Source organism: Arvicanthis niloticus, unplaced genomic scaffold (genome assembly GCF_011762505.2).
Source record: "Arvicanthis niloticus isolate mArvNil1 unplaced genomic scaffold, mArvNil1.pat.X pat_scaffold_462_arrow_ctg1, whole genome shotgun sequence".
NCBI lineage: Eukaryota > Metazoa > Chordata > Mammalia > Rodentia > Muridae > Arvicanthis > Arvicanthis niloticus.
The window spans coordinates 36,706-59,104 of record NW_023046099.1 but is presented as its reverse complement, the minus strand read 5'-3'; the positions used below and the strand labels follow the sequence as shown (position 1 = coordinate 59,104).

The following is a 22,399-nucleotide window of genomic DNA, read 5'->3' as shown; positions in this document are numbered from 1 at the left end:
TTTCTGGGTCGCGGCCACATGATCTCTCAATGAGCTGACCTCATCCTGATAAAATAATCAGTTTGGGTTCGTCATCACCATCTATCTGGACCGACCGAGGAAGCACAGCAAAAGGGTAACTGTGCAACGCTCAGGTTTAATCTCATTAGGAGGGTTTATGACGAATGTAGAGGAACTGGATCACCGTGAACTGCTTCCACAACCGAGTCTGCAATCTCAGAGTGGCTCGCTGCCACTTGAAAAGTTCTTATGCCTAAAATTAAAATGTACTTGCTGGGAATGGCAGCACTGGCGGCTCTGAAGCCCTCCACACTGGGTACAGAAAGAGTTAGACAAAGGTCCAGAGGGCTCTCATCAGAGCTACCATGCAACCAGAAAGGGCAGTTTGAAATTCCAAGGAGGCAGTTTGTTCATTCATAAGATTTAAGTCCTTTGAACAAAAAAAATTAACATCCATTCAAGATAAGAGAGAAAGAGAGAGAGAAAGAGAGAGAGAGAGAGAGAGAGAGAGAAAGGAGGGGGAAGGGGAAGAAAAAGGAAAGAAAGGATTAAAAAAAGAAACTATAGGAAAGAGAAGTTGAAATAAAATTTGACCCCCACACCTCCAGTGCTAGGGATTGGATGTCAGGCAAACACATAGCACTGAGATACATTCCCACCCATAAAATAAAATTAAAAAATCAAACCTACCATTCTAATGACTGGCTCCACCCTCAGAAAGAGTCCACCCTAGGGCTTGGGATATAGTCAGTCCAGTTGGTGGAATGCTCGCCTAGTGTGTTTGCTACCCAAGGACCCGTAAACCAGGCAGTGTGTGTGGCCGGTATCCCAGTGTTGGGGAGCTAGAGACAGGAAGTCTGGAGCTCAAGGTCACCCTCATACGTGCAAATTTGAAGCCAGCCTGGAATTCAAAAAATTCTGACCCCCAAAAAAGAAAGAAAGAAGAGGAGGAGAAGGAAGGGAGGGAGAGAGGAAGAAGGGAGGGAAGGAAGGAGGAGGGTCCATTCTAAGTAACCATGACCCATGCATGTCTTCTCTTTTCTCATGACAAATCCTTGCCTTTTAAAAAGCCAAACCTGTATGTTCTTCCAGTCTCTCCTTCTCTTAGCTTTTCACAATCAGGTGGAACTAGATAAAAGCCCTGTGGAGCCCGGTCATCTCCTATGCTCACTTCACCTTCTTATTCCTCGGTCCACCCTATTTGGATCTGAGAAACGAACTTGACCTGGAGGGCAGAAGTTCTGATTGGGTGACCTGTGACTAAGACCCCTGTGTGTGTGCAAAGCACGCGTGGTATGCAGCAATCTGAAGACCATCTAGTGCAGAGGGAAAGGACATTTCTCCCCTAAAGTGTTCCAAGGACAGGTGGAACATATTATTTATGGTTTGGCACAGTGAATAAATACCTACCCTGCTATTCCACAGTTTATCCCAAGGGGGGATGAAATAATGATTGATCAACAGGAAAAAGAACATCATCAGAGGAGTCCTGTGTGACTGTACTCCATGCCAGTGACCCCTTCCCTGGCCTGCCCTTCAGTCACAATATATAGGTAGGTATCAAGGTCACTTGAATAGGGGACTGTCTCATGTGTGAACACAAACTGAAGTGTCTTTCCTCACTGTACATTCTAAAACTAACATCAAGAACAGCATCTTCCAGCTTGTGTCTTTTCCCTGTGCATCCATTCCACCCACCTGCAGCTTAGAGACACGGGCTCAGCAGTGATAGATGTGCGTGCAACTGTCACTGTGAAACCCACTGTTTTGTCTGCTAACTAAAGGGACAAGTTGTTTAAAAAACGAAGCAAGCCTAGGGAGGTGGCTTGGTGGGTAATGAAGGCCTGCATTTGAATCTCAAGTGTCTTAGTTAGTGTTTCTATGGATATGACAAATGTGACCAAAAAGTAAGTTGAGGAGGAAAGGGTTTATTTGGCTTACACATCTGTATTGTAATCCATTATTGAAGGAAGCCAGGACAGGAACTCAAACAGAGCAGGCACTTGAAAGCAAGAGCTGATGCTGAGACCATGGAGGGGTGCTGAATCCTGGCTTGCTCAGCCTCCATTCTTATAGATCCTGGGACCTCAAGTCCAGGGATGGAACCACCCACAATGGGGTGGGACTTCCCCTATCAATCATTAATTAAGAAAATGCTTATGGTTGGATCTTATTCTCAACAGAGATTTCTTCCTTTCAAATGACTTAAGCTTGTGTCAAGTTGACATAAAACCAGCTGGGACATAGACATAGCAGTTAACTGTAAGGCTTGAATTTCTCACTTTAATACTTACTTGTGTCTTACCTTGAAAACGTTACTCCAATCTTTTATGCCTTCGTTTTCTAACCTGTAGGATGAGGCTGCTACACTGAGGGGCTGTCGGGAGGCCCACGGAGATAAAGCATGTGAAGAGTTTCAGAATAAAACATGGCTCATGTTAGGAACTAAGTACAGAATCTTATTTGTCAAAAAATGTTGATTTTTTTAATCTCACCAATGGCCTATCACAGGGATACGGTTCCAGCACACCAGGTGATCAACACCGGCAAGCAAATGCATGGGCAGTCACACGAGTCCAGAATGATAAAGGGAACCCAAATGAAAAACAATCTTTCTCTAGAGGAAGAAAGAAGAGAGAAGACCCCAGGGAACAGGGAACATTTGCAGATGGCTCTGCATGGCTGGCCCAGCTCACCAGAGACTCCTTGGGGCAGAAAGCATATACAGTCTAGCCAGGATGGATCTTTTCTGCCAAGCTGAGGGATTTAAATTTCATCCTAAAAGACAAAAGAATGTCCTGAAGGAGTTTTAAATAACCTGGCCTCAGAAGGGTTAACAGCCCAGCATCCAACCGCCCACCCTCGTCCTTACCATAGCTGAAAGAAAATGGACTTTGCTTTCTTCTGTGGTCTTGAGAATATTTGCAAGATGCTTGTGAGGGTCTTGAATTGTGACCCATTTTTCCAGGAACAGTCCTTAGTATTCTGTGGAGGTGACTGGCTGATATTAACTGCTGGCTCTTCCTGCAAGATAAACCCCCAAACCCTGCATGTGCACCCAGTTCCTTTTCACTAGAACAATAGTTTTTTAAGGAGACCCCCACCCCCACCCCTACTCGGCTGATTGTATTTCTTCGCCTGCAACCCGTGATGTAGACTGGAATTAGCTGGGTCTTTTGTAGCATTTGGAGCAAACCACTTGGCCGGGCTGTCTGGCCAGTGTGAGGGTAATCAGCAGATTTATTTGAGGAAAATATATTATGGTACAAATGGCTGTTCCAAATGGGGCCATTATCTGGCCTTTTCGCTATTGCCATAAATGTCCCTCTAGGACATGGATGTCCCCAGAAAGTCCATAGTGTTTCCTGGACAAGACTTTGAGGCTGTATTTATGCTTGCTTCGATAGTGTGTTTTGAGTGCTTAGCCACAAACTCTTTGCTGGATGCTCCATGAAATGTTTTCAGGAAGTCAAAGGCAGGAAGCAAGGGGGGGGGGGGGTAAGATTTGTTTAATTGTCAGGGGACGGCAGAATGAAGCCAGTCCTAGATTCATAGCTTGGGACACAAGAGAGTAAATGATAACTAAATGCCCTAGGGGAGTTTCAAAGGACACCAGCTTCTTTCTGGATTTGGGGGTCCTGTCTACCAGAGTGGGGCATCTGCCCTCAGAGAGAGGCTGTAAGGATCAGCAAGGCCCACACCTCTCCAGGCGAAACTTCTCCAAAGACTGTGTGGTTACATCTCATTCAGAGTGGAAACTTTTGGTTTCCATGGCTCCAGAGTCTAGTCTGCAAATAGACGTTGGGACATAGATGCTTTGAAATTTCTTACAAAATTCCTGTGCCAAACCCTAAAATACTTTGCCATGTGTCCTGGTTTAGCTTCTCAGACTCTGAAGCTTGGACAGAAACAATGGGAACAGACTCTTAAGAAACTGACCCTTTCACATCTTGAGAGAAAAAGAACCTTGGATGTGCAGCTATAATCGTGTGTATACAGAAATGCAGCAACTACCACACAGGTGTGGCTAAAATCCCATATTTGCAAACATTTAAGAAAAAGAGGAGCACACTATTTTTTCAGAAGAAGTTGCTGCATGATTCTTACATGTGAGAAAAAGTGTGTTATTCCAAACAGCACCCTGGCTTAAGAAAGTGTGTGTAGGGGGTAGGAGAGACGGCTCTACAGTTAAGTGTACTAGCTGCTTTTCCAGAGGAGATTCAATGCCCAGCATCCACATGACAGCTCACAACCATCTATAGCCCAGTTTCAGGAGGCCCAATGCCCACATCTTGCCTCCATAGAGACCAGGCATGCAGCTGATACACAGATAGACATAGGTCTGTACAAAAAAAATAAAAATAAACCTCATACACATAAAATATATAATTTTTTTAAGAAAAAGAAAACATATGTGGACTTTTGGGTGGAAAAGATTTATTTCTCTGTCCAGACATTGGCAAAGATCTCGAGGAAGGCTGTCTGGACATTAAAGGAAGAGGTAGCCTACAGAAGGTTAGAGGAGTTTAACAGCGAACATTAGGTCACCATTATGCATTGTGTGTGTGTGTGTGTGTGTGTGTGTGTGTGTGTGTGTGTGTGTGTGTGTGTTTGTGTGTAGAAAGAGAACAAAACATGTCTGATTTGCAAGTTTTAATTTCAAGTCTTTCCTGGGAATGAAACTGGCAACCATTGCTTGCTATCTTTTGCATTGTATTCTCAGACTGTGTGTTGAGTCCCCAGTCCCAAGTAAATATTTATCAACTGGACTGTTAAGGAGGTAATTAGATGAAATGAAGCCATTAGGGTGGGGCCCTTATCCAATAAGACCAGTGACCTAAGAACAGGAAGGGACCAGAGGCCTATCCTCTCTGCACACACTAAGAGTCCTCTGCAAAGGCAGCAAGTACTCTTAAATATAAACACTTTTCCAGCTAGAACCTTACTTTTTTTAAAAAAAAAAAAATACACACTACAGAAAGCTAAAGAGAGAAATTAAAGCCTCATTTCTTACTGCATTGCTTTTAAAAAAATGTCTTAGAAGATGTGATTAGAGTTGTAACTGAGTTTAGTTTTCTACAGGCCTGTCATGGGACTATCTTTCCTTGTCAATGAATATCCACATTGTTTTAATGGTTTATTTACCTTTATTTTATGTACATTGGTGTTCTGCCTGCATGTATGTCTGTATGAGGGTGTCGTGTTCCCTGGAACTAAAGTTACAGACAGTTGTGAGCTGCCATGTGGGTGCTCACAACTGATCTCTGGTTCTTTGGAAGAGCAGCCAGTGCTCCCAACTGCTGAACCATCCCTCCTGTCCTGGAAGATCATTTTAAATGGTTGCATGCCATTATATTTTAGAGATTCCTACAGTTTATTGCATTGGTCTCATTTATAGACATTTCAGCTAATCCCAGAGGCCAGAATATTCTTTCTGTCTGTGCTTTCATAGCAATGAATTACTCACAGATGTTTCTGCCTACTTTGCTAACACCCTATTTATTTGTAAGAAGATCAAACAACAACCCTAGCAGCACGACAGAATTAGGCTCACTCAGGGTTCAATTCAAATGTATAATAGCAAAATGCTATTTGCATAATTGCTTGAAGTGATGCCCAAGTCTCACACTTTCCAGAAGATTGCTCAGAACTTGAACTTGATCTTCTATAGCCTCCTCTGTCCAAGCATCCCCAAGTTCACCATGTTCTGTGGTTCGTTCCATTCAGACACGGCTGCTCCCGCCCGAGTCTTCCCGAACAACATCCACCACTGTGTCTGAGAGGTCAGGGCAGACAGCTTTGCCAGGGTACGAGTTCCCTAATGCATACTGTTCTTCACTCTGTCAGAATAGAAGGCACCCTTTGGAAACTTTGGTGGATAAGATGAGGAAATGATACAGCCAACGGTGAGTGAAGATTCAGTCCAGGAGACCCTGAGGAGCTGACTTAATTAGCCATCCTAACAATTACACTGCTTAGAAATCCATCTGAGAAAGCAAAGGCTATCCATTCACTCATTCAACTTATATTTACTGGTGCCTAGTCTGTGTGAGGCCTGGTACCTAGGGATGTAATCGGTATCTGTCATCACATCATGATTTTAAGTTATGTCTGTTTCAGTTGTTACATTAGCAGACTTGAAAACCTAGCCATTTTCCAGAAGATTCTATCAAAAGCAAAACCATAGTCGGAGCCTGTGCAGTGGCTTCTTCACATGCAAGACTGGATGGGATGAACAGCACTGAGGTAGTGGGTCTCTCCTTACAGAAGGGTGAAATGGTGGTACAGCTGTCAGCTCAGCTCAGATGATGCCATCGAGTGCCAGTGTCTCCCATGCTGGTGGAACGGCAATATACTGTGTGTGCAGAGAATAACTCTGTAAAAGATCAAAAATCTGCCTGAAGAGAGGAAGCTTGGAGGGTGGGGGGAGGGAATGGTGGCAGGGCGGAGGCATGCCTTTGATTCCAGTACTCTGGAGGCAGAAGCAGGCAGATCTCTGTGAGTTCAAAGCTAACCAGGGCAACATAGTGAAAGCCTGTCTCAAAGATCTCTCGCTTCTGGATGTCTAGCTTTTGAATATTGGCTATACTTTCCCATATTTTCCTTTTTGTTTGTTTGTTTGTTTGTTTGTTTTTCAAGACTCTGTGTAGCCCTGGCTGTCCTGGAACTCACTCTGTAGACCAGGCTGGCCTCGAACTCAGAAATCCACCTGCTTCTGCCTCCCAGGTGCTGGGATTAAAGGCGTGCGCCACCACTGCCCAGCTCCCATATTTCCTTTTTGCTTTTCTTTACCAATGTGCCTTTTTGAAAATACTAACCTAGGTCTTTTTTCATGGAGACGTGAGGGAAGAAACTCCATGTGTGTTTAGGATAAACAGTCACCAAAGACAACACAATTGGCAGAGGAATCAAACCCATGGGACTACAGCGGATTTCTTCTTTTGACCACCATCAATCCCCCCCCTTCCTTGTTTTCTCCTCCTCTTTCCTTCCTCTTCCTCTTCCCCTTCCCCTTCCCCTTCCCCTTCCCCTTCCCCTTTCCCTTCTCCCTTCTCCTTCTCCTTCTCCTTCTCCTTCTCCTTCTCCTTCTTCTTCTCTCCCTTTCCCACTTTCTAGTTTAAGCTGAAAAGTGTCCGATCTCCTGAGACCTCAGCAAGATACTATGTAGAGCCAGAAGTTTAGACCTGACTCCAAGGGCTGCCACCAAAGGGACTCACCCACTGATAACAGGGATTTCAAGAAGGCTTTACCCTTCCAATGCAAGAAAATTATAAGCAACAGCTCTCAGTAAAGACATATTGACCAGGCTAAGCAGACTCCATTGCCGGAACCCTGAGTTACATTGGAAGGGAAATATCTTGGGTTTTAAAGTAATTTCACCATAGTTCCTGTATTACAGTGGTTCACTGTGGATTTATAAATTAATGCCCCACCCATGATTGGGTTGTTTGTACTGTCTCTCTCTCACACAGGAAAAGATTTGGGGCTTCATCCACAGAGGAACCACCTAGCATACCCAAGCCTGCAGCAAATCAAACTCAGTCTACCCCTGGGCTGGTGGCTTGTGGAGTCAGATGACTGACAGAGCATACAAATGCCATCAGGCCGCCTGGTGGGCAGGAGATCAAACCACAGCTTTGGTGTTTGTCCTCAGAGCTGGCAACAAATGATTGGAAGTCAGAGAAAAAAACAAGTTATGTAGTTACTGAGTTCGACAATCCCCATTGTTTGTTTACTGCCTTTTATTTTTAGACTTTAAGATTGTTCCCATTGTCAGTCCCTCTGGGCATGTGTACAGTAGCAATAATGTCACACAGCCAGCGAGCTGACAGCAGCCAGGCAGCTCCAGAAATATTTTTAAACCAATCGTGACTGTCACTTTCTCTCAGATCAAACCTACAGTCAAAGTCCATACTTTTGCTGTTGTTTTTCCTTGTCAGGGAAGGTGAGACTGGGTTTTGGATGGGGGCATCGGTACGGCTAAGAACAGAACTTAACTTTTGTTCTGTCCTTCTTATAAGTTGCTAATTCGTTTTTCAAGGACCCAGTGTAATCCTCTCTGCCGTGAGAGAGCCGTGCAAGGCCTAACATGATCGCTCAGATGCCTGGGGAAGACTAAAGGTTCTGGAAGCTTGCAAGCTGAAAGGATGGATGCAGGGAGCAGATGAAGCAGAGAGAGCAAGCATAGTTTCGGGAATGAGGGGTAATAAAATTTGCACCCTAAATTTTTATTGAGCAAGAGATATGACTTGAAATTGTCTTAAGTTCTGTAAATAAGACCGGGAACAAGACAACTGAGGCAGTGATTTGGCACTTAAGGTCATGTGCGTGGTACTGAGAAATGAACATGCAATAGAAAGAGGAGACCAAAGACTCTATGGCTCCGGATTCAGGCGAAGGTTGCGGGACAAGCTTGCGTGTGGGAGCAGGACTTCTGGGTTGAAACCTGGAGGGGTCCACCTAGTGCTGCCAGCCATTGTCAGAGAAAATGCTGTGCAGTAAGCCTAGAAGAGGTGCTGTCCACGGTCTAACCCATTGACTCAATAGCCCAATGCGTGAAAGTGGAGTGCAATCCCTAAGACGTAACTTCAGGGAGCAGCCTAGAAGGTAGTGGAGGCTCCTGCAACGCTGCTGTCATGGGTGCAACCGAATGCCTGTCTCCAGCAGCTGCGCAGTGAACGTGCACAGACAAGAAACCCTATACACTGGGTGCTTCTGTGAATATTTTTGGGGGTGTCTGCTATTAGACATATTTGACGGCCCAATGAAGTGGTTTCTGTTATTTCTGGATGGTGTTTTTGGACAGTTTAAAATTGCTTGCGTGATTCCAAGTAGCAGCTGTGTAGGAGGGAAAATCACATCCCTTCGCCAAGGCAAATCCTCAGTTCTGGACTGTGTGGCTCCTCCCAGTTCAAGACTCCTTTCCCTGCTGAGACCCCATAGGTTCCGCAACGCTCAGAAGACAGACCCCAGCAGTCCCTCCAGCTGCCAGTTACCTGGCAACCGTCTTTTGTGGGTCTGTAGAGTTACCAACACTCTACCATCTGTGTCGTTGAGAAGGAGCAGAGGGTCACCGCATCGCCGCCAGGCTCACAATATTGTCCTGCTCCAGAACTTCCGTCCTTCTGGCTATGGCGCATGATCTTGCTTCCGGCCCCTCAGTTCACACCCATGTCATCTGAATGGCTGCTTGGCCAACAGTTCCCAACCTGGCCTCTCAAAACCTCATCTGTGGAGCTGGTAGAGACCAAAAGCTCCACATGTGAAGCCCATGCCAACTGTGCTGGTAAATAAAGTGAGCCACTGTGTCTACCGAGCAGGTTTCCCGTGCGCCTGCGCTCTCCTACACCCAGCAGGGAGCTGCTCTCCTTCTTATGTTGTCAACCTTCCTTTTTCTTGTGCACTATTCTCCAGTAGAGTCATCCTTCCTAGGTTAAAAAAGGAATCGTGTATAGTTTCCAAGGCCCTCGTGAACAGAGCATTTGTTTGGAGTGCCTGAAATAAGGACTTAACGGAAGCCTAAAAGCCGAAAAAACAGGAAGAAAGACATCAGAAGTAAATTGGGTGCCAAGGTAAAGCATTCAGAAATCTAGAGTGTAAGCAAATGTGAACGTTACCCAGTGAACTTTCAGGAACAGATGCAGATATTAAAAGTTATTATACTTTTAAAAGGAAAACAAGTCTCACAATAATACATGGTACCTCCATGCCTAAACTCGTCTCCATCACTGAGCCTAAAGAACAACTAATGATTTTGTGGTCTAAATATGAAATGCCCATCGTGTCTCCCTGCGAGCTCATACACTGGAGGCTTGGCTTGCATCTGGTGATGATCCCTATTTGGAGGGTTCTGGAAACGTGGAGCCTTGCAGGAAGAAGTTACTGTGCTGGTTGTAATTTTGAAAGCTCTCTATCGGTAAACAGCATCCTCTTCTACACACCATGAAAGTCTTTCTCATAATGGGTCTAGATGCATTAGAGCCAAACAACTATGGACAGGATTCAGCCCTCTGAATCTATGAGCCGGAAACAAACGAACAAAAAAACAAAACTTTTCCTCTAAGTTTCTGTTGGGTGATTTATGTCCTCCATAAAAGATGTCCTCCCACCGCCATGAGAACACAAACTAGAAAGCAAAGCAGAATTCAGAATGTACCTTCCCACACTGGCTATCTGTACAGCTCCACCTCACTGGGCAGTGGGTGCCTAGAATCGCTGTACCTAGGATCTCTGAAGAACAGAAGGTCGATAATTATGTAGTTCAATAAGAAGACCCACTGACCTGTGAAACTGTCCAAAGGTGTCGGGGATAAAGTCACAATCATTTCAGAGATTACGAGACATTGCTGAAGTTAGGAGATACTGTCCTGTTTGTAAATAGAAGCATTTGTTCGATTTTGGAGTCTCTCAACAGAGCATGTGAAAGAAAGAAACCAGTGTGGTTTGTAGAAAAGCTCAAAATATCCAGTTTAAGATGAGAAAAAACAACCCATTGACTCACAGGGAAAGCTTGTTGGCGAGGTAGGCAGAACATCACCAGGAGACTGCCCAGGCTCCGCAGGCCTTGATCTGCTCCAGGGAAGCAAACTATTTGGAAGGAAATAGGGTTCTATGGGTGCAGCTGAGGAAGAACAAGATAAAGGATGCTTTGGGGGTTTTGGTTTTGTTTATTTTTGTTTAAGACTTCGGCTCAGTAATTCAGAAAAAAACAAAACAAAACTTTAACTCGTAAAAGTCCCAAAATGTGTGTGGAGCAGAATAAACTAACGTGCTTTTGGATTGGCATTGATGATTTAGAAATGATGGGACTCTTTTGGTTAACTTGTACATGTGTGTAAATGTTTTGCCTGCACGTATGCATGTGCATCCCGTGCATGCCTGGTGCCCTCATGGGTCAGAAGAGGGTGTCAGATTACCTGGATCCAGAGACAAATTATTGTGAACTATTACGTGGACACTGGTAACTAAACAAGGATCTCTCTGTAAGAGCAATGAGTGCTTTTAACCGCTGAGCCACCGCTCCAGCCCCCCAAACTCTAGTTTTAAGGAGCTAGATGTGTTTAGATTTGGAGAACTGACATATGAACTCATTCAGGCAAACAGGTTGGTTCAGGAGACAGAAAACTAATGGGGTGGCAGAGTTCGCCCTCCATCCCCCATCGAAGCCTGTAAGAGAGATATTCCTGGCTCCATGCGGAGGTGGGAGAAGGTGGGAGGGGGGAAGATTCTGCTTGTAAAGCCTGTGGGGGATTTTAAAAGTGCGAGACACAAGAACAGAGTGTTTCAGAAATGAGAGCGACACAGTAAGAGAAGCATTGGAAGACAAGTGTTGGGAGTGAGACCAGTGATGAGCTGAAGCTACAGACAGAGTCCTCCGGGAACCAGGAGGAAAACATTAAGCCAGAGAAAATGAGGGGAGGGGCGGTGGGGGATGTTTAAAGTTTTAGTGGCTCTCCAGTTCCTAATGACTCTGATATGATCAGAGAAATAAACACAATCTACTCAAAATGCAACTCAAGGACAGGCTGGGAGACGGCTTAGTGGATAAGATGTTTGCCTCAGAAGCCTGAAGACCAGGGATCGCCAGAATCCACATAAAAGTTAGGGAGTCATGGCAGCTCACCTGTAATCCAACACTGGCAAGTTGAAAACACAGGAGCCACAGGGCAAGCTGGCCAGTAAGACTGCCTGAATTGTGAGTGCCGGGTGCAACCAGAGACTCTGCCTCCGTAAAAGAAAGAGGAGAGCAAAGAAGGGAGACACTCAATGCTAACCTCTGACCTCCACGTGCACACGCACACACATGTGCCCACACACATGGGGGAATCTGCATACATGAGCACATGATAAAAGAATTCAAGACCCAGAAAACATCAGATCCAAAAGGAAGGACATTTTCCGACGTTTTTCTTTTGATGACGACTTTCAGTACCAGGATCAGAAGGATGATAATGTAATAAAATATTCCCGACAGTGATAAAATGGAAGAGTCACCTCCAACGTCAGAAAACTCACGGGGCGGGGGGGGGAACCCTGAAAACTACACAGCCACAGGCAGTTGCTGGTTCTTCAGTACCCGCAGGTACCGGTCCAGAAGATGCTTGTGATGTGGTGATGGGAAGTACAATGGCCATATCCCTAGTCCCTCCGACCCCCTTTGTTTTCTTTTTAAGTGTACCCAATCCATGCTTGCTCTTCTCCTTGGAGCCATGTCTCAAGGTCTTCCTGCATATATCTGAGTGGCCACTGAGAATGCAGAAGTTCAAGGATTAACCTGTCTGACATTTCACAAGCCAGGAGGCTTCCATGATACATCGTTTCCCAACTCTGTCTGCTAAAATCTCCCCAGAAATATCTGTCTTTTTTTTTTTTAACGTACATAATGTCATTTAACAGATTGCATTAAGGAAAAATGGGGGCCCTTTGATCTAGAATGCAGTTGTATACATGGTAAACGTTGGACATTTATATTGACTTGTTTAATTTTGTAGAACACTGCGCTATTCCCAATTGCTGATTCAGGACCCCAGGAGGAGTCCAGTACTGATTTACCACATCTCACTGCTGTGTACATAGTTGAGGAGTATCTCTTGGTTGCTATCCCCAAAGGCAAGTAAATTTTATAGCCTGAGCTGGATTGAACCTGGAGTAGAAGCTTAGGGAGCCCCAGACACCTGGGGCACTGTGGGCAGCATGGAAGGAAGTACAGGGAGCGTCACAAAAGAGCCTGATGTTTACTAACTGGTTGAAAAGTATTGCTTGAGAATTCTTGGGCAAAGCTGGGCATGCCAGTGCACACTTAAATCCAAGCACTGAAGAGGCAGAGGCAGGTAGATCTCTGTATTTGAGGCCAGCCTGATCTACAGAATGAGTTCTAGGACAGCCAGGGCTACACAGAGGAATCCTGTTATCAATACATCTGCTGCCACTCAAAAAAGAATCGCTGTGCAATACATAATCTGTCAGTTCACGTTAGCTCACATACTTCACAAACAGCATAATTCCCCTTTTCTTTTGACTTTGTTCATACTCAGAATCTCTTAGCCCTGGAAATCTTCTAGAATAAGAAGATTCCTCTAGAATAAGAATAACAAGAGGGTAGCCGGGCAGTGGTGGCGCACGCCTTTAGTCCCAGCACTTGCGAGGCAGAGGCAGGCAGATTTCTGAGTTTGAGACCAGCCTGGTCTACAGAGTGAGTTCCAGGACAGCCAGGGCTATACAGAAACCCTGTCTCCCAAAAAAAACAAAACAAAACACAAAACAAAAACAACAAACAAACAAAAAACAAAAAACAAACAAACAAAAAACCAAAGGGTGAAAAGATGTCATCATTTCTTCCTAAGGATGAAAGGATGTCAATAATTCATTTCTCCTCCCATTTTTATCATTTGCCCATTTTGTCATCTTACCCAGAACCACTTGCTCTGCCGGCTACAAGGGAGCCTCGTGTTAAGTGAGCGCTCAGCAGCCATCTTCTACTTCCTCTTACAGGGACTGCCGGTGAAATTACTGAAAGATCTTTATGTCCCCTCATAGAACAGGTCTTGAATTGACTTAATGAGTAAGGGAAGGATGGAGCAGAAGGAGGTTAACTATATGGGTATTTATAGATGTTTTGGTGTCCAGAGTCCACGTAAATAATGTATCACCTCCCTGTGAACATCAGCTCTGCCGTTTAGCTCTTTAAATACAAGTTAGCAGGGGCTCCAGGGAGAAAGCGCTGCCCAAGCTTAATGATCTTTGGAACTCCAGGTCCTCAGGACCCTGCAGGGAATTCCTGGAGTGCATAAGTCCTTAAGCTGCAGGTCTCCTGTGCTGAACAGTTTATAAAAGAAAACGGAAAATGAGTCTTCTCTCTATAAAACAAAAACTGGAAACAGGTAATGAATTCCTTCAGAGTAAGTATGATAATTGGCCTGCAAACTCCAGGCTTTTAAACATCCAGGGGGTAATTTTTTTTTTTATAGTAATACAAACAGAAGCCTTGGCCAAGACTATCAGAGGAGGCTCAGTTTGTTCAGGGACCCACAATTCCCACTTTCCAGTATGCTCACCAAATCCACTGAGTATCTAACTATAAAACCCACCATGGAAATACGCATGCATACGCCTCCATGTCTACCGCATCTTTGCCTCTCTCGGCTCTTCTTGAGATCCTGGATCAGCACTCGCCAGTAAAGATGTTTCCTGTGCCTCCCCACCTCTCCCTCCTTCAAACAAATGTGTTTTATGAGATTCAGCTACAGATCTGACTCTCCTCTCCATCCTGGCATGCCCACCTTTGAAATTGCCACATCACTTCCTTTTGCCACTCGTAAGTTCCACATCCCCCCTCCACCCCACACCAGCCATCTGCTTCCTCCCTTCTCTGCTGAGGTACATCCTGGGCTGACATACTGAGATCCCCCATGATCATTGCACCCAATTCTGTGGCTATGGGGCTAAGCACCTCTCCATCTGGGTGACTGCAGTTTGAGCTTCAGTTGCGTTTTCCTCGATGAGAGAGCATTTGACCTGAGTTGCTGACATACTGAGATCCCTCCATGATCATTGCACCAATTCTGTGGGCTATGGGGCTAAGCACCTCTGGTTCCAGTGTTGTCTGGGTTTTGGGTGACTTTTGCAGTTTGAGCTTCAGTTGCGTTTTCCTCGATGAGAGAGCATTTGGAAGACCAAGTGAGTTAGGTTAGGAAGCAGCCAGTATGTACACAGAAAATTAACTCGTACTTGATGAATAAGATCAGCCCCTAACTGTGTCTGGTGCTTAGAAGGTACCCAGGAGAACTTCTCTGCTTCACTTCCCATGATGCTCTCCTCATCTAGAATTAGAATTCCTCATTCCCACCCCACACTCTCTCCATCCAGGAGTTTGTGAGGGGTTGGTTCTGATGGTGTCTCAATTCAATTCGGCTCAGAAAAAATGCCACCTTCCCAGACACTGAGGGTCTCCGTCCCCAGCTAGATTTTTGATTGGCAATAAAGAATTGCTGTACAGCCAGTGGCTGGGCAAAGGGAGACGGAGCAGGACCCTTAGATTTGCACAGGCTAGAACGAGACCCTTAGATTTGCATAGGCTAGAATGTGAGAGAGGAGAATTTCCATGTTTTGGAGGGAGACAGATCAGATTTAGAACTGCAGAAGGAAAATCATCCAAAAAGCAGATGAGAAGGAATGGGACCCCAAAAGAGTTGCCCAGAAGCACCTTGTGCAGCAAAGACTCCGGTGCCACCCAGAAGGAATAGGGCAGCAAAGATAGATCACAGCTTTCAAGGGCATTGAGTCAGAAGTACTGGAGGGAAATCTTTGATAGCCAAGTGGAGAATTAGAACTGCCGAGCCTTTGAGGTAGCCAAGGCATTTCAAAAATAAGTGTGTGTGTGTGTGTGTGTGTGTGTGTGTGTGTCTGTGTGTGTGTGTCTGTGTGTGTGTCTTTCATTCACAGATCCAAAAAGTTTCTGGGTGGGTGGCTGGAAGCAGGTGACTCGTCAGGAACACAAAGCAGTGTAGCCAAAACTACCACTACAGGGTTCACAGATTTATTTCGGAGACTAAGTAGCAGATGTAGTACTTACTCAGCCACACAGTCTTGGGCACACAGTGTGGATGACTATGTGACAGAAATGGAGCCTAGTTATCTGACTGTAGAGGCTCAGAGGTTAAGGGCATTTCCTGTGCTCTTTCCCAAGACTCACATAGGGTGGTTCACACTCACCTGTAACTACAGCTCAGGAGAGAGAACATACCTCTGGCCTGCTAAGCACCTACACATAGGTGCTCCAACCACACACACACACACACACACAACACACACACATCTACACACATACACACAAACACATATACATATATGTATATATATATATAAACCCACATACACAACAAACACATACATGCACATACACACAAATACATACACACTTAAAAGTAAAATCTTTTTTAAAACATTGTAAATAAATTTAATGAGTTTAGGGGGAAAAAGGAGATTGATTAGTTAGGGTTCCACTGCTGTGAACAGACACCAGAACCAAGGCAACTCTTATAAAGGACAGCATCTCACTGAGGCTGGCTTACAGGCTCAGAGGTTCAGTCCATTATCATCATGGTGAGAAACATGGCACTGTCCAGGCAGATACGGCACTAGAGAAGAAGCTGAGAGGTCTACATCATCTTGATCCAAAGGCAAACAGGAAAGGACACCCCCCCCCCCTGCAGCAGCCAGGAAGAGGCTTTCTTCCGCAGTGGGTGTAGCTTGAGCATAGGACTTCAAAGTCCAACCCCACAGTGACACACTTCCTCCCACACACAAGGCCACACCTCCTAATAGTGCCACTCCCCGAGTCAAGCATATTCAAACCACCACAGAGGTCTACTTTTTAAAATGACACATACCACTATTAATTGATGTATAATTTACAAGGGGAGATATTAGCCACGGGCCACTTGACCTACCCCAAGTCCCTCCCTTCTTTCCTCCCCTCCCTTTTCTCACTTGGAAATCTAGCCGCTGTTAATAACATTCCTCCTAGAACCTATGACAGAGGCCATGGTTTCCTAAGTCTCACGTGACTATGGGCAGCGGCAATAAACTAAGATGAATCCCTCCATTGTCAAAGGTTTCTACGTCTACTTGCTGACTCAGGAGCACCACTATTCTGTAGCACCATGAAGAAGCCCTGGGCATGCTCAGAGAGTGTTTGTCTATGCCCCACTGTGGGGTGGTGAACTGCCAGAGGAAGCCTGGTAAGGTTGAGCTGGGTTGGAAGCCTAGGGATCCAAAGGGGAGGTAAGACCTGCTCCTGACATCAGACCCCTATCACTTGGCCACAGCCCCACATAGAGTCGAGTTGCGACCATCAGTCATGTAGGGGCAGTGCCTCCAAGCCTCTCTCCACATGTCGATGAGGCATCCCTAACATCTCAGACCAAGCCAATAGGAAGCACCTGCTGTCAGACCCCAACCCCAAAACGGTATATAAGAATCTATCCAGAAGGAATAAAGATATATGAGAATTACTGCATTACCTGAGAGTATCTGTTGCATACGAGTGGTAATACTTCCTGGGTAGAGCATGCTCTCCCGAAGCTTTTGCAGCTAGAAGCTCCCGTGACCTCGCTTGCTAGCCAGCTCTCCTCCAGCTCAGCTTGGTGCAACGCAGCCAGTGCATCGACTTGGAGCAACACCAATGTCACCAGAGTAGCAACACAGAGTAGTGGCAGCAACAGCACTTCCCTGCTCATTTGTGCCCTTTACCCTCTGCTTGAACGAACACTTCCTCGCCTCCCACCCCCACCCCGCAAAAGACCTCAGCAGATGGCATCCGGTGCACTGATCAGCATCCCACCAGCTAGCTCTGGGACTACAGCTGGGGCCTTTACTGTACCAACAGTAATTGTGCTGTCCTTAGGGGACAAATGTTTCCCAGGTGATGTCACCCGAGTTCTCACGATTCCAAGTGGGACAATAAACTATCCCAAAGGGAAGCATATTCTGTACTATCGCTTCAGCCTGGGTATTTTATAACATGTATTAAAATACAGAAGTTGAGAGTCAGAGGCAGGCAATCTCTACAAGTTCGAGGCCAGCCTGTTCTACAGAGTGAGTTCCAGGACAGACAGGTTACCCAGTCTCAAAACCTAAAAAAAGAAAAAAAAAATAGAATTTTTAAAATAAAATTAAAAATGTTGATTTACTTTTTATAAACTGATTTTTCCCCTCCCTTTGGAAACACCTATGAGGGAACTGAGTAAGGCATAGGCTAGAGTAACAGGCACACACACACACACACACACACACACACACACACGTGCGCGCTTCCTGAATCCACAATCTTTGTGCCCAGTTTCTTCTTTCTCTGGGAACTATCCAGTTCTGTTCAGTTGCCATACATGGTCTCCAGTTAGTACTCAAGCAGAGCGCCTGCCTGGCACATTTCTTCGCCTCTAAGAAATACAACTCTGTCAGTCCTGGACTGCTCGTGTGTTGTAAACAACAGAAAACTAGTTCATGGGGACTCCGGTAAGTGCTTCTACGGATAAGCCATTGGGATATGTAGTTACAAAAGGCTGTTTTTCAAAAACTGGCAATGGCGGGACCATGATTCCCGGAAGCATAAATATACAATCATTAGGAATGATTCAAAATAAGTCAGATGATCATTTAAAAGATTACTTAAGTATCTTGTACTATGCCAGTTTCTCCCCACCCCTCCCCCAGAGGTCTGTTGAAGTGATGATTCTGTACACTATGTGAAGACGTGCCTCTGTCCTTCCTTGCCTGCCTAAGGCACCTTCTGACTGGTTAAGATAAAAAAACCTATGACATATAGCAAAAGGCAGGATGGTAAGGTGAGACATCCAGCAGAGAGAAAGGAAACTCTGGGAAAGAAAGAGGCATGGGAAGATTAATCAGAGATGTGGAGGAACTTGGACATATGAAAACTGAGAAGTAGCCAGCCACATGGCAGACATAGAATAGTTTAAGCATTGCAAATTAATATAAACCTCCATGTTATTATTTGTGACCTGGGTTGGGTGTAGATAGGCCCAAGGTTACAGAGGGCCCATGCTGTTACCTAGCACTCCTCCTGCCTCTGTCTCCTGAGAGCTGGGATTACAGGCGTGAGGCACCACACTTGACTTTCATTCACACTCTTAACAAATGAAAGCATCAAGAACCTTAGTTTGTCCAGAAGGATCAACAGACTATGATTTTGAAACCGCCGTTCAAAATGACTCAGTTTGCCTGGTACTTCCACCAGCAGGTGCGAGACGAAGACCCAGGGGCATAGTCACTGACAAATACTACCCTGAAAAGCCAACCGGAAGTCATATTACCCGACCGGAAGTCCCTTGGGATCTTCTGCTCTCATTAGGCCTCCACACAGAAGTAGTGTGAAAGATGCTGGAAGATGCAGGAGCTTCCAGCAGCTAAAAACCGATTGGTGGACGAGCCTCGTGACCCAAGTATGACACCATACGCCCCCCTGAACCCATACAAGAGGAGAGAACTGACCCCTGCACTTGTCCCAGGCTCCCACATGTATTCCGTGGCACGCATGCACACCCGTGCACACACAGGGATAATAAATAAATGTTGAGAATCTTGTTGTTACTGTTTGAAAGAATCCAATATAAAACCTCAGAAAAACAGGCTTCGGGCACCCAATACCACATAGAATGCCCACCCTTTCAAAGGCTAAGGAAATGCAAATCTGGGTTTATCAGCTTTTCCCCAAAAGCTAATAACTGGTAAGTTGCAGAGCTGAGACTGAAAACCAAGACTTCTTAGTTAAAAGGAAATCAGAAGGAATATAGCCAAGAGTAGACGGAATGATGCCTGTGACCCAGGAAGAAATTCACTCTAAACTTAAAGGTAGTATGCAGCTTTCTTTTTCCACGAATATTCAAGTGATCCTGCGAAGTTTCTTTGCACACACCTGGATGACACTCCCAAGAATAAACCCAGAGGACTACTACTGACTTAAGGGGTAAGAGGGGAGGGACAGTCCTCTGCTGTAGGCATTCCTGCCCCACCTGTATAGTGGCAAGCTTGCCTTGACACATCCTGGCCTGATTCATATACTTGCACTCACTAAGATCTGTCTTTGCCTTGGATCCTTTGCCACTCTGGTTCCCGGAAAGAGGCACTGCCAAAGTTTATTGATCCGAATCCTGCATTCTGAAATGTATTGATCCGAATCCTGCTCAGCTGGGAAGGAAGAGGAACATACAGTTTCCATGTGCTATTTAACACCCCTGGCTAATTAAAAGGAGATCACCATCCATCCGCAGTGGTGGGAAATGATCGGAAGGAGAAAGAACTGTTTGGTGTGTAAACCGTGCTTCACATTCTGTCAGCCCCCCACTCCTTTGCGTCTCAGGTCAGATTGCATCTTGTTTGCAGATAGTCTGGCTAGGTAAGTGAAAGCCATTTGCACTTCTTGTCCCTAGATAGGAATAGAATAAAACCCGAGTGTGTTCTGTGAGTACAAGAGGGCCCAGTGCAACCAGACGTTACCAAAAAAACCAAAGTTTAGCCCAAGTAAATCTGACTCCTGGTGACAATCAGAGTTTTACTTTTTGGCTTTAAAGTTGGAAGCAGGGGCCAGAGAGATGATTCCGTGCGTGAAGTGGTTGCCACCAAGCCACCTGGTTTCTATCCCCAGGACCCACATGGTGGGAAAAGAGAAGCAACATTGACCTTCCATGAGCACCGTGTGGCATCCGTGTATGCAAGCACACACAAGTACATACCTACTTATAGAATAAATAAAGAAATATTTTGTTTGTTTGTTTTTTAAACTTGACACAAGTTTAACTATTAAGTTTTAGTCCTGTCTTGGACTTTATTTTTCCCTTTTTTTATCCTTCAGTGATCTCTCTGAAAAATAAAAGTATCATGTCTTAGTCCTTAGGAGAAGGAGTCAGAGTCCCCGATCCCGACTTACTGATAATAATGGACTTTTGGGTCTTTAATACCCATCTTATCTTGCCTGTATCAGCAAGAAACTGTCCCTCAGGACTGATGAGATGGCTCAGAGGTTAAGAGCACTGACTGCTCTTACGGAGGTCATGAGTTCAGATCCCAGCAACCACATGGTAGCTGACAACCATCCGTAATGAGATCTGATGCCCTCGTATGGGTGTCTGAAGACAGCTACAGTGTAGTTACATTTAATAAATAAACCTTTGGACTGGAGCAAACAAGGCTGGAGCAAGAAGGAAAAGGGAAGAGGGGAAATAAAATAAAATAAAACTGTTCTCAATCTCAGTGGCAACAAGAGCCTCAAGGACCTTGAAAATAAACCCTGGAAAGTGGCATGTCATATTGGCCCCAGCATCATTGTTGGCTCAAAGTAAAAGTCCCCCTCCAGCTATGTCCACCTCATCTCGAGGCCTCCCAGTCGTGGGTGCCTAATTCTGGGACCTGGCCTGACCTGACCTGACCTTGCTTCTCTCTCTTACTTTGGCATATTTACCAAGTTTTTCATTCCTTAAAAGTATAGCTGTGTGTGCTGCCAACAGCCTGAGCCCCTGGCTGAAGCCCAAGGAAACCTCTCGGCCACCCCCGCAACTGCTCAGTGACCTGAATACACCCTAATGTGATAGGACAAGTGATTAACCCCAAGACAGTATGAATCAGTCTCTCCAAAGGCAACAGAGACAAAAAACCGAGAGTGTATACCCCTTCTCGGTTGCTTTCGTCTAACCAGAAGTGGTTCACCCTTCATCAACACCAATTAAAACTTTCTGAATGCACAGCAGTATCGTGGCTTTGGATTAACCCCATCTCGTGCTTTTCAGAAGTCTAAGCAAGCACACAAGAATCAAGACACGACAGTTAATTAGCAAATATTTAAGGAGTTCCTCTTCAGCCACAGCATTTTGCTAGGTGTTTGTAGATCAGAACTCAGAAGCTCAGCATCACCATGGAATAGAGAGTGTCTGCTTCCAAAACCGCCAACCCTGCCCCCAGACACTCCCTGTTCTCCTAGCATAATGAAGTTTCCAACCAGGAACTGTATCTGCCTTCCAAGGAGTGTCTGGGAACATATGTGACTGTTTGTTGTTTGCTTTTGACTGTTACAAACCAGCATTTATTGGGTTGGTGTACTGGGATATTAATGCATGATGGAGTTCCAGTCCGTTCCTCACAACCTAAATATTCCTTCTCACTCAGAATGCCAATAAAATTCTACTGAAAGCTGACAGAAAAAAAGCTGTAAAAATTCTCACGGCCTCAAGGACACCTTGCTCCACGGCCCTCCTCCACACTGTGGGGAAATCCTTTTTTGGAGGGTGGGTAACTTGTGAGAGAAAGCAAGGGTCAGGTTAATGCAAATCCAGGAACTCCAGAACCCCAGAGAATTAAGCCTCAGTCTGTTTTGCTAAAGAGGAAAGCATCAGGTCTTGCCTGGTTGTCATCAAGTTACCTCTTTTTGGAAGCACTTCAGCAATATTCTACGTTTGTCGAATTATTTGGCACTTGTTTTCAGCTCAGCAATCGCATCATCACAATTATATTCTGAAATTATTTTTCTTAAGAAATGTGACCAATTAGAAAACAGAGGAGCATGAAGAAGGAGAGGACTCCAGTGGCCTGCAGAGACCCCAGCACTGCCTGCCCGAGGTATCCTCCGATGACCTGAATCATACCCCACTCTCCTGTAGAATGCTAGCATCCAGAAGGCAGTGAAGGACAGTCTAAGCCAGTGAAGGACAGTCTTAAAACACCGAGGAAATGAAATAAACTATGAGTAGCCACAGGTCAGGAGGAGGAGGAAAAAAAGTATGTCAGAGACAGGGTGCCGGTGAGCTCGAGCCACTTGCAAGGCAGGGCAAGGCATTTGGAGAAGTACATCGAGACGGAACCAGTTTGGAACAATGCTTTTCCAGACCTG

General features: G+C 45.3%; 1 long non-coding RNA gene across 2 annotated transcripts; it reads right to left on the bottom strand.

Annotated features, from left to right (window-relative positions):
- Positions 1-5,880: 5,880 nt before the first annotated feature.
- LOC143433853 (uncharacterized) lies at positions 5,881-15,765 on the bottom strand. Of its 2 annotated transcripts, none has more exons than XR_013070316.1 (3): positions 14,585-15,765; positions 13,410-13,856; positions 5,881-6,376 (listed from the first exon to the last, which is right to left on the bottom strand). It is a non-coding gene; the product is annotated as an uncharacterized LOC143433853 (long non-coding RNA). The 2 variants fall into 2 exon arrangements; XR_013070317.1 differs by lacking the exon at positions 5,881-6,376 and adding an exon at positions 9,357-9,519.
- Between the last annotated feature and the right edge of the window lie 6,634 nt (positions 15,766-22,399).